Raw genomic sequence first — 12,057 nt, 5'->3', positions numbered from 1 at the left:
TGGGACACCATCTGTGTTGGGTTTTGCTTTCCTTTTACTCAAGTCAGATAGACCTTTTCTGAAGTCCTTCTAAGTTATCTTAAGCTGGGAAATTGTTTCCCTCCCTCTGTTTGTGAGTTCTGTCACTCCAGAAGCTGTTTAGAGTTTTGATTTATGATTTATTCTGAAGAAAACTGAGGAGAGCTCGGGCAACTTCCTGGCTTCTGTCTGCCATTTTGTAGATAGGTTGGTTCTGAAAAATCTGTTTGAATGGTTGGCTTTTTTGGTTTCACTCTCTAAATCTATGAAAAGCATTCTACGGTTACTTGGGTTATTTCTTCTGGCTTTATGTGTTTAGATATGTCACAGTAGGACACTGTCTAACATTTAATATTTTCTTCTTTCGAAGTGAGGTGATCACAGATGTAGCAGTTCTCTTAAAGCAGAGTTGACTTTGTATTTCTAGGAGTGATTGTAAAGGGTTTTACCCAGAAGTTTATTAAGATGAAAGGCTTCAGGAGTGATTTTCATGTCAACTGTTATTCTCCACAGTACTTTGCAATAAGTGGCTCTGTGCACATTCCCATTGTTCATTTAGAATCATCAATTCTAAAGGAACTCATTATAGCTGGATGGCATTCACATTATTTAAATATCTGCTGACAGTCAAAGAATGAGCTCTCTTCTATCTTGTCATTTGATTTCATTCAGCACTTAGTGAATTTTCCTGAGCTTCCTAGCAAAAAGACATGAAATTTTCATCCTGGCTTGGCCTTTGCTTTTTGGGAAAAGGATATGGATAATGATGTGTGATAGGTGTCTTCTATATCTCTCCCTTCTCTCCCCATTTTCTCTTTTAATTAAAACTAAATCACCAAATCAGAGTGTAATAAAAAGATCTATTTTGGGAAAATGTGTTCTTATTCTCCTGTGCTGATACAAATAAAAGAGTATCTGACGAGGAAAAAAAGAAATAGAGTAAAACTTCGGTTTACATCTTTTTATAGTTTCTTTATTGAACATTCTGAAAGGTATGCTCTGTTTTCCTGAAGCCATCTTAACTAATTTAAATTTCTAAAAGCAAGTAAATTAAGCTGTCACATTACATGATCGTTAAAGGCATCCTGGTGATTCCCATTTTTTGAGCTTCTGATCAAGCTTAATTGCTTCTCTCCAGTGTAGTATCTATGCCCTCTCACTGAATGCCCCTATGGTTGTGACTATTGCATTTAGTTTATAATATCCTCGTTTCCCTTGCTCAAAAATGTTCCATGACTCAATGAAACAAAAAAGTGTGTGTGTGTATACACATACATACACACATTTTATATGTACATATATGCCTGCATACACAAACTCATAGACATATGTATACAGAATGTATGTGACTGATATATATGCATATATGTACATATATATTACATACAACAACAATAAAAAACAATAACAGAAAATAACTGAAAATTGAAGGATTTTAGAGAGATTGATAATCAACTATTTTATTAGCTAGTCTTGTAAATATGAATCTTGAGTGTTCTTATTTGAAAAGTATTTTCTTTAAACAGAAGTAGGTGATAGAATACTGTATGTATTATAAAACTGGATAAATTTTGACGACCTGCTTTTTTTCTCCTCTTAAAAAAAATCTGGCTCAACAAAAAAGGGGGGGGGAAATTACTCACTGAGAAAGGGAGGAAAGAGGAATGTATTCAGAAATAAAGATGATGTACCAGCAAAAATATCAAGTATTTTTAAATACAGTGTCTCAAAGTGACACATACAAGAGGAAACATAAGTTCATTTGTTATGATTGTAATCATGCAAATCAACAGTACAGAAAACCATAATATAGGAAAAATAATGCCAGTAAAACATTTTAAAACACATTTAAATCAAAGAAATATGTAACGAGACAAAAAATAAACAGGAATACTTTAATATCTCCTTAAATTAAATATTAATTTAATAAAATAATTTAATAAAAAGTTATAATTGTAATATTCCTGTAGTTCTTCCTTATTTTCTGAAATGTTCAATTTGTTTCTGATTGTTAATTTCATAATTAAAAATGAAATATTAAAAGGAAATTATATCCTGTAAATATTTGATTTGTCCACTAAATAAACAATATAATTTCATTTTCGTGGTGACACAGGAGTAAACTTTGGTTCTTGAAGGTTATGCCAAATATGTGTAAGATCTAGCAGGCACTACTAAGCTATATGTTCTCTATAATAGGCCTTTCAACGTATTTTGTATGGCTGTTAGACAAGAACCAATCTAACCAACGTAAGAAAGGTTCACCAGCAGGGGTTGCTGATAAGATGTTGAATTATGCTTTGTTTGATTGATGTCTTTGGCCAAAGCATCTCCTAATATCAATATTTTTAAAAAATATTTACTTTCAATTCGAAATTCCCACTCTCTACATCCTTACCTACCATTGAGGAGGCAAAAAATATGATACCCATTACGTATGAAGACATGCGAAATATTTTTGTTTTAGTACATACCAAGTTTAAAAAATAATAAAAATAAATTAAAATTATGTTTCAATCTCCAATATTAGTGCATCAGCTCTCTATGTGTAGGTGGCTAGCACTTTTCATCATGAGTCCTTTAGAGTTGTAGTGGCTCATTGTATTGATCATAGTTTTTAAATCTTTCACAGTTGATTATATTTACAATATTGATGTTATTGTGTATCTTGTTCTACTAATTCTGATCCCTTAACCCTGCATCACTTCATATATGTCTTCTAAGTTTTTCCGAAATCATAATTTATGTAGCACAGTAGTATTCCATCACATTCCTATATCATGACTTGTTCATCTGTTCTCCAATTAATGAGCTTATGTTCCAATTCTTAGCTAGTACAAAAAGAACTTCTTTAAATATTTTTGTGTTTATGCCTCCTTTTCCTCTTTCTTTGATCTTCTTGGTCCATAGACCTAGTAGCAGTAATGATTTATGGCTTTTTCAATATAATTCTGAATTGTTCTCTGGAATGGTGGGATTAATTCACAGCTCCACCAGTGGTACATTGGTATACCTATACTTCCACATGCCCTCCAGCATTTCCTTCAACCCAAACAAACCAGGGGGAAGGCAAAATTTTACTAAGAAAAAACTTCCACAACTACTCTAGTCCCCTCTTATAGATTCTCCAGCTCCTGAATCTCATATTCTTCTTTTCCTTCATTGTATCCTTCTTCTAGGATGTCCTCCATTAGAGTTTGAATCTGAGCTCAACTACTAGATATGTGACCTTGGAGACATAATTTGACTGTTCAGATAGTTTTCTAACATATTTAATAGGAAAAATGTTAGCAACAACCTCACATGGTTGTTAATGCATTAGATAAATTTGAGTTATATTTGCATCATGTTGATTCTGCCTGAACCATCTTCTCTTGTTTAAGGTAGTCCCTTTGTAGTAATCTATTTATAGATAATATTCATTGGCATGACTAAAAGTCAAATTTATCAGGTGATTTCTTGGGGCCAACCAATTTATATTTACAAACTGTGGTGCTAAAAAGTAAATTTTTACCTTGTTTTTGTATCTGGATAAATAACAGAATTCATCTGGAACAATTCCAGCTAGCTTGTAATGAGAAATAATTCCAAAACAGATTATTTTCTATCACATTTGTATCTCTTTTACATCCTTTCATTTTGGGTAGCTTTCAAAGTTAGAATAAAAATATCTTAGTGGCTAGAGTTAACATGTAAATTTGTTGTCCTAATGATTACTTTATTTAAAAAAAAGTTACCCAAATTTCTAAATATTTTCATGATGAGAAACATATTACGACTTGAACTTAGTCTAAAAATTATATCTCTTACCTGTTATATGTTTTTGAGGGTTTGCAAGCATCCTTGATCAAAAAATAATATTTGATTTTTCTGTAGTTTTCTTCAGAGAAACATGAGCCCAGGATCTTTGTTTTAAATGTGATTTCTGTCTCTTTTGCAAAATAAATTTGGTTGTTGCAAACAAAAGAGATAATATTGTGAAGACCTTATTGTTTATCAGCTGTTCTAAGAGTGGGATATGTTAATCCTGCCATACAAAATTTCATTTTCTCATGTCTCTAGATGTAAAGGTGAAAATTTTCTGACTTTTGCTCGTATTGAGATGTGGAAGATTTTTTTGTCATTAAATTATACGAGTCTTTTTAAATGGATCCTTTCTTTCTCTTCAACCTTTAGTCAGAGAGAAGAAAAATAATTTTAAATCCAACACAGTATAAGTATTAAAATCCTTAACTTTATTTTAAAATTCATTTTCCTTTTTTATTTTTTATTTTTGGCTAGTCAGTGGGGTTAAATGACCTGCCCAGGGTCACACAGCTAGTAAGAGTTATGTGTCTGAGGCTGGATTTGAACTTGGGTCCTCCTGAATCCACTGCGCCATCTAGCTGTCTCCATTTTCCTTTTTTAAAAAGCAGCTCTGGTCTAAAAAAAAGTCTAGAGAATTTTCCAAAGGTTGGAGAAGTACTCTTGTTACTTGATCCTGAGGTGATAGATTAACCAGCATGTAAAAGACACTTCTATAATTATAGTAAATGAAGTGTCATCTGGCCCATCATTTCAAAAAAGTAAAGCTATGTGCCTCCTCCAAATTATGCATTTTCAGTGTCAAGGAGAGCAAACTGACTAGTTAAATTAACCTTTGTACTAAAGGTTACTAAGTGAAGAAAATTAAACATTTATAGACCAGACATAAAGCCATATTTATTAACCTGAGGTTTACTACTCCCATCATACCATTACTGGAAAGGTTTATGAAGACAAAATAGTAAAGAGTAGATGGCATCGGGGTAAAAAATATGTGTGTGTGTATATGTGTGTGTGTGTGTGTGTGTGTGTTTAAAGAATTATTTTTAACAATGTCCTGAACAAACATGTCTTGGTAGCACTTTCAATACAGTAATTTCAATATGTAATGTAAAAAAATAAATAAAAGTATGTTTTTACTTCTTTTATTTGCTTGAATCAAAAGCAAAACAAGCACTCATACAGAGTTGTGCCTTATAGTTGTTTTACTATCTTAATCACATAGAGAAACCACAGAGTGAGTTTCATTTTGTTTGTTATGTTTTGTTTTACTTCTTGCCTTTTATGGAGGGGCTATAGGGTATAAGTGTATGTACATATGCATATTTAATGCAATAAAGAATTGGGAAAATGAAAGGCACAGAGTAAAATAACACATAACAAGCAAAACAAAACTCATTATGTGTGTATATATGTATATTTTTATAAAGAGGAAAAAAGTTGCCTGCAACAGAAATTTTATAAATCGACTATTTACAATGCCACTTAACTTCTTTCAAATAGATCAAAAAAGCAACAAACAAACCAATGTTCGAGAAGATGGGAACTAGGGGAAATGATCAGAATTTATAATGAAGTCCCCTAATGTCTAAAACAAAAAGAACAGCCTGGTGTAATGGTTAGTGCCCAGGACTTGGAGTCTGGAAGACCTGAGTTTGAATCCAGCCTCAGCAACTTTATTGTTAGCCTAGAAACACTATTTGAGGTCTCTGAACATCAGTTTGCTCATTTGGAAATCTGAAATAATAGTTTGACCCAAAAGAGTCTTCTGAAGAAATGCATTTAAAAGTATTTGTAAACCTTAAAATTTATATAATTGTCAACTATTATATTAGGGGTCCTTTAGCCATAGGGCTAACATTCACTATAAACCTTCACGTTTAGGGTAAAGAGGTAGATGTTGTTGCTGTCAGTGTAGTTTTCTTTTTCTCCCCTTTTAAATGCCCATTTTCTTAAGCAGCAATCTTTCATTAAGAATAATAGCGGATTCCTGAATATACATAAAAATGAAAATAACCAATATTTATGTAATTCTTAACAAACCCTTTTCCCTTCAAATCTGCACACTCAATTTTTAACATTTTTTTTCATCCAATGATGGCATATGTTGGCATATCTTGGATTGCCAAAGTCTCTTCAAGGACATAATTGTAAGTAACATAAAGTAATATAAGAGCAATGGAGAATCAGGTAATGGGTAATAGAAGGTTGTAATATATTTCCAATGATAATTCTCTTTCCAGAAGTGACAATGGATGAGCTATGGGAAAAGAAAATGGTATTACACATATAGCTACATACATACACATGCATACATGTATATGCATATATGTGTGTGTGTGTATTTATTAAGTTCTTACTATATGTGCCAGCAATTTGCAGCTAAGTGGCACAGTGGATAGAACACTGTACCTGAACTCAGGAAGAGCTGAATTCAAATTTGGTCTCACACACTTACCAGTTGTATGACCTGGGGCAAATCACTTAAATCTGTTTGCCTCAGTTTCCTCCTTTGGAAACAGAGAAGGGAATGGCAAATCACTCCAGTATCTTTCTTTGGAAAATCCAAAACAGGGTCACAAAGAGTCATACTGGAATGACTAAACAGCCACAAACTAACTTACTTGGCTCCAATTATCAAAGTGGCCCCATCATTTCCCTGCCTGGTGTTTAACCTTATTTCTTTGTATGTTACACTGTCAGGACATTTCTTTCAACTGGAGGCAATGACTTTCCCTCAAGCTATTTTTTTTCCCTGTCTTTTTTTTTCCCTGTCTTTTTTTTTTCTTGGTATTTATTTCCTCTATAGGCATCCGGTACCAATCTGGAAAAAGACAGCTTGAGCTTAACAGGTATCATGTGGTTATAAGCAGATACCTCTTTTAAAGCTTTAATTTGACAAAACCATTGGCCAGAACCTCAAAAGGAGTTACATCATTACTCTGCTGGAGTTCTTTCCACTCAGTAGCACTACAAACTGGGCACTGGCCCAGTGAATTTCAACCTGAATCAACATAGCTCTGTTTGAGAATGAAACAATGCCTTCAGAAGCCAGGATTCCATTGTATGTTTTCAAAGCTGATTTTTTTTTTGATTATTTTTTAAAGGCCAGCTATTCTGAGATCTTTTTATTCTTTTCCTTATTCTTTTTTAAAAATTCTTTTATACGTAATCCAAATTCAACTTTGTTTCACTGCTTTGTCTTTCAGGGTTGCTGTAAGGATCAAATGATTATGTTTATTTACAAAATTTCTTCTAGACCTTTCAGTATTCTAAGTAAAAGCTATCTTTTTCAGTGCATATTTTTCAGGTAGAATTTTTATGATATTATAGGCTATTTTGGGTAATGGTAATTTAACTGTTCCAATGATCAGTTTTGTCAGAGCGCTCTATCAGGAAGCTTGTACATTTTCCTAGGTGAGACTGAAAGTTTAACCTAAGGTGTTGACTGTGAGTGGAAAGAAGTCATCAAATTAGAGAGGCATTGTTGAAATAGAATAATTAAAATTTGTCAAAGGCTCAATTAAAATTTTATTAAGTACATACTATGTTTCATGCATTGCACTTAATGCAAGAGAAAAAAGTGCAAATAATCAAACAATCCCTGCTCACATGGAATTTGCATTCTAACAGGGAAGGGAGACGGAACAAGTATTTGTTAAATGCCTGCTATGCAAAGGTTCTGTGCTAAGCAATTTACAAACACTGTCATTTGATGATCACAACAGCCTTAGAAGGGAGGTACGATTATTATCGCCGTTTTCAGATTGAGGAAACTGAGGAACATAGAGGTTAAAATGAAGTAGGAACAGCAAAGCACTATTTTCCCCCCCGGGGCATTGAGGCTCCATCCTTTCCTTATATCCTGATTAGGCAACGCTTTCCCCTATATTCTTAGACTTATATGCTGAGCAGACAACTACTTCCCCATATGTTGAATAGGCAACCTCACCACTCTGTAGTCCACCCTATTACCAGCGACCTTGTGGTCAAGGGACTTTCGCAAGACCCCGTAACGGAGTAAGACTCCTTGATGCCTGATAGTAACTTATGGGATGTCAAAGTCCCTATTTACATCTTATGAATATAGTAATGAAGGGACTTTCCAGAGTGAAAGTATGATATTTCAAGATAGCCACCAGGAAGACCCAGTATGGCATAGGCACAAGTCTTTTTTTGCTTGCATATCACAAAGATTATGCCATAGCAAATTTCCATAAGTTACTCTCCCTTCAGCTCTGATACAAGCAAGTCCCCATTCCCCTTCCACCCAACCAACCAGTATCCTGAGCTACTTGGTTGTATTTGCTTTTACTACAATAAAGCCCTGCTTGGAAGGACTCTGGCCTTGGTATTCTTAGCAACTCTGAACCAGCTCTCCCACTGCAAAATAACCTGCACAGGTTCACACAGAAAATCTGAGGTTGGATTTGAACTCAGGTTTTCTTGACTCTAGGGTGAGCACTCTCTGTCCTACCAAGCTTGCTCCAACAAGAAATAGAGTAGATGTTTATCTACACAGATATAGATAGCTGTGGATAAATTTAGATAGCTGTAGACATTTGTATGTAAGTATGTATGCGTGTATATAAATGCACACCCAAACATATATATGCACATGCATACATATATATTTGTACATGCATACACACATATATACATACTATCTACATGAATACAAATAAAAAGAAATTAAAGTGTATGACCACAAGCATGTAAATAATGTACAAATTAGGCAAAGAAAATAAGGTAAGACCAAATTATAGGTGGCTTTCAAGTCTAGCCTCAAAAGTTTTTATGTTATACTAGAGACAACAGGGAGCCAATGAATGTTTTAAGCAGGCTTGTGACATTGTTGGAACTGCTCCTTAGAAATATTATTTTGGTAGCCTAAGGAGATGGAATGGAGAGGAAAGAGACTGAATTTAGGGAAACCAATCATGACGCTATTGTAATTGTCCATATGAGGGGTGATAGGGGCTTGAACTAAGGTGGTGATAGTTTAGGTTCAGAGAATAGGAGTGCTATATAAGGGATGTTATTATTGCGGCAATTGCAACACCTAGAAAAAACAGACTGCATTGGGAAAGAAGTTAGTAATGGTATAATAAAGTCTCTGCCACAAACTAGTTATGTGATTTTGGTCAAATCCCTTAACTTCTCAATTGTCAGAGAAACTCTGAAACTATAATTTGGAGAAGAGTTGTTAATATGCATTGGTAAAGACGGTTTCCATCTCAGTGGTTCCCCACTTAGATAATACCATTGGTTTCTTTTACACATTTATAAAGAACACCTAGAACGACCCAAACTGTGCTATATACTAGGGACATAAAGATAAACCTGAAATGTTCCCTGTCCTCAAGGAATTTATACTCTATATGGGGACATAACCTGCATACACATAAGTAGAAAAAAATAAATAACAATTAATCACGGGGCACTAGCATCTGGAGAGGGACAGAAAAGGCCTCACATATGAGGTGATATTTGTGCTGATCCTTAGAAGAACTAAGGATTCTGAAACAGATATGAGGAAAGATAGAATTCTTTTGAATTCTAAGCAGATTGTTTTCTAAAACAGAGAATATTTATAAACAATTTGCTTCTTGAGAAATGTGTCAAAAAATCAACTGCAAATTAGGTCCATCTTTGATGGACCAATGCCAAATAAACACATGTGAATAATGGTAAGTAATATGTGAATTAACAATTACTGCAACAGTTTCGCCCCTGTGAGAAGAAACCAACCAAAGCTTCATTTCACCCAAGAAATGAAGCCATCCAATAGTCTTGCACCACCTGGAAGAAATCAAGAGGACCTGAAATGTACTCTGTGGGTGATCAAGACTTTGCTGATGCATGTGTAGATATTTTCAGAAGGAAGATAAAACAATGCAGAACATCAATTTTTCCCCTAAATAGTCTGATTAGAGACTTATCAAATATAAAAGATGTATATGCTTTTAAAAAAAATTGTTCAGGAAATAGGTATAGGGAGCAATTCATCCATTCATTTATCCATTGTTTCAATAAAAAGTGATTGACTGCTAGTATGTATCTGACCTTATCATCGTGTTCTTGAGGTTCTTGAAAGCTATACCAATATCACATAAGCTCTGGATAGATCCTAATGAATTGTAAAACAATGGGGTACAGGACTAGTAATGTCATCCAAGAGCAAGTGTACCTCAATTTTGAGACATTCATTAACAAAGTCAGTGTGACAGTGAATAGAAAGCTAATATCTAAATGAAGACCTGGATTCAAACCCTATCTTTCACATGGACTACCTGTGTTATCCCACACAAGTCGCTTAACCTTTCAGTTCTCTAAACAAAAGTTGCAGAGAAGAGGTTGATCTTCATTGATACAGGGAATTTCCTAATTGAGGAATTCCATATACAAATGAAATTGCAAGTCTAGTCCATTTGTGTGTGTATGTGTATGTGTATGTGTATGTGCATGTGCGTGTGTGTGTGTGTGTGTGTGTGCATAGATGTATCATATCATCAAGTTACCTGCAGTATAATAAAGTTTGGGGTTACAAAATTTCAAAGACATCCGCTAATTCAAATAGCGGTTGTAATCTGAGTCTATAAAGAAATATTCGCATTAATGAAATAATGTCTTTGAAGATTTTGGGGGGGTAATAGAGCAGGAAGAATCAATAGCATAAGTGTCTTTTAACCTTCTCTTCCATTTGTCCCTACACTGACCCTAGTTTGCCCAGACTTTATTGGCTGAACACTGAAAACGTTCAGTAGAAGCCCTCTATACTTTTCCATTTCCTTTACCCATACCACAACTGTAATCTGCCTAGATATCATCTTGTACACCTGGTGTGAAGAGCAGTATAGATGCTCTGACTCCTTGGATGATCTAGGAGTCTATAACTAGCATCCTTCTAGTGTAATAAAGGACAACCTGATCTTAAAATTTTTCCTGCCACTATATACTCTAGACCCTACTAATGATCTCTAATGACCTCTGGGTCTTTCCATCCACTCTTCTACTCTTCAAACTGAACACACACACACACACACATATACACACACATATGTATATGTGTGTATATATGTATGTATACATGTATATGTGTATGCATATGTATATATACACACAATATATCTGCATATATTCTAAATGATAACACTTTCTATAATCTCAATGATAGAGATTACACACACACATACACACACAGTCCCTATCATATAGTTGTAAAGACCTCAAGAGTTTGGAATATCTTACTTTTTCTATCATTTTCCTCAGTACTTAGAACAACGCTTGACTGATAGTATTTATTTAATAAATAATTCTCTTTGAGAGAAAAGATAGAGGAACAAGAGGAAATAGCACAGTCCCTCTGTTCCCACAACTATTTCAACAAGCATTTAAAGAGTATAAGGCTGAGTAGGGACTAGGAAATCTAAGAAGAAACAACCATGGATTGTTTTGTTGTAGTGGTTGTTAGTTTTTTGCTTATTTTGTTTTGTTGTATTTTGTTTTCCAATCAAATATCATGAGTTTGGTCCATAGGTAAAGGAATAAGTAGAGAACTGTGGAGCAGATATGGGCCAGGAACCCTTTGCTCTGACCCAGATCACAATGATGAATTCAGTTCCCCAGCGGCTAACTAGAAGTAGCCTAATAGTTCTTTTGCTGTGAACCTAGAATGATATTCAACACTTGACACAAACTAAGCACCCAGGGTGGGGACTGTGAAACAAGGGTTCAGTCTAGAGATCTTTCACTTTGAATCTACAAAGACTTTTAGCTTGCTGACATAGTTTAGGACCAGCAAATGCCTAATGGTTCTGCACCTAGGGTTAAGCCTACAGTTATGTTGCCTAAACCCAAATTTTTATCTTAAACTTGTAAACTCTAGGAGGGCAGCAATTGAATGTACACTTTGGGCCCAATGAAATGTTGCAGCTTGCTATCCCAAGTCACCTCTGGAATCCTTGAAAAACAATGCACCGAAGACTAAGAAAATGCATTGACAGGACCCTAAATAACACAAACTGGGACCACAGAAGACCCCAAATTTTCTCCAGAAAAGCACAGAACTAGGCCTTAACATGAAGTCCCAAATCTGGAAAGAAAGTTTGAAAGATGAATAAATAAAATAAGATTTATGAAAGGTGCCAGGAATGCCAAAGACACAAACAGAAAAAAAGGAAAATAACTCCAAAATACCTGCAAGAAAAGCCTCAAAGAAAAACAAATCTTGGT

Source organism: Phascolarctos cinereus, unplaced genomic scaffold (genome assembly GCF_003287225.1).
Source record: "Phascolarctos cinereus isolate Bilbo 61053 unplaced genomic scaffold, phaCin_HiC Scaffold_7;HRSCAF=346, whole genome shotgun sequence".
In the NCBI taxonomy this organism is placed as follows: domain Eukaryota; kingdom Metazoa; phylum Chordata; class Mammalia; order Diprotodontia; family Phascolarctidae; genus Phascolarctos; species Phascolarctos cinereus.
The sequence above is the reverse complement of the archived record's forward strand: the minus strand, read 5'-3'. Positions refer to the sequence as shown.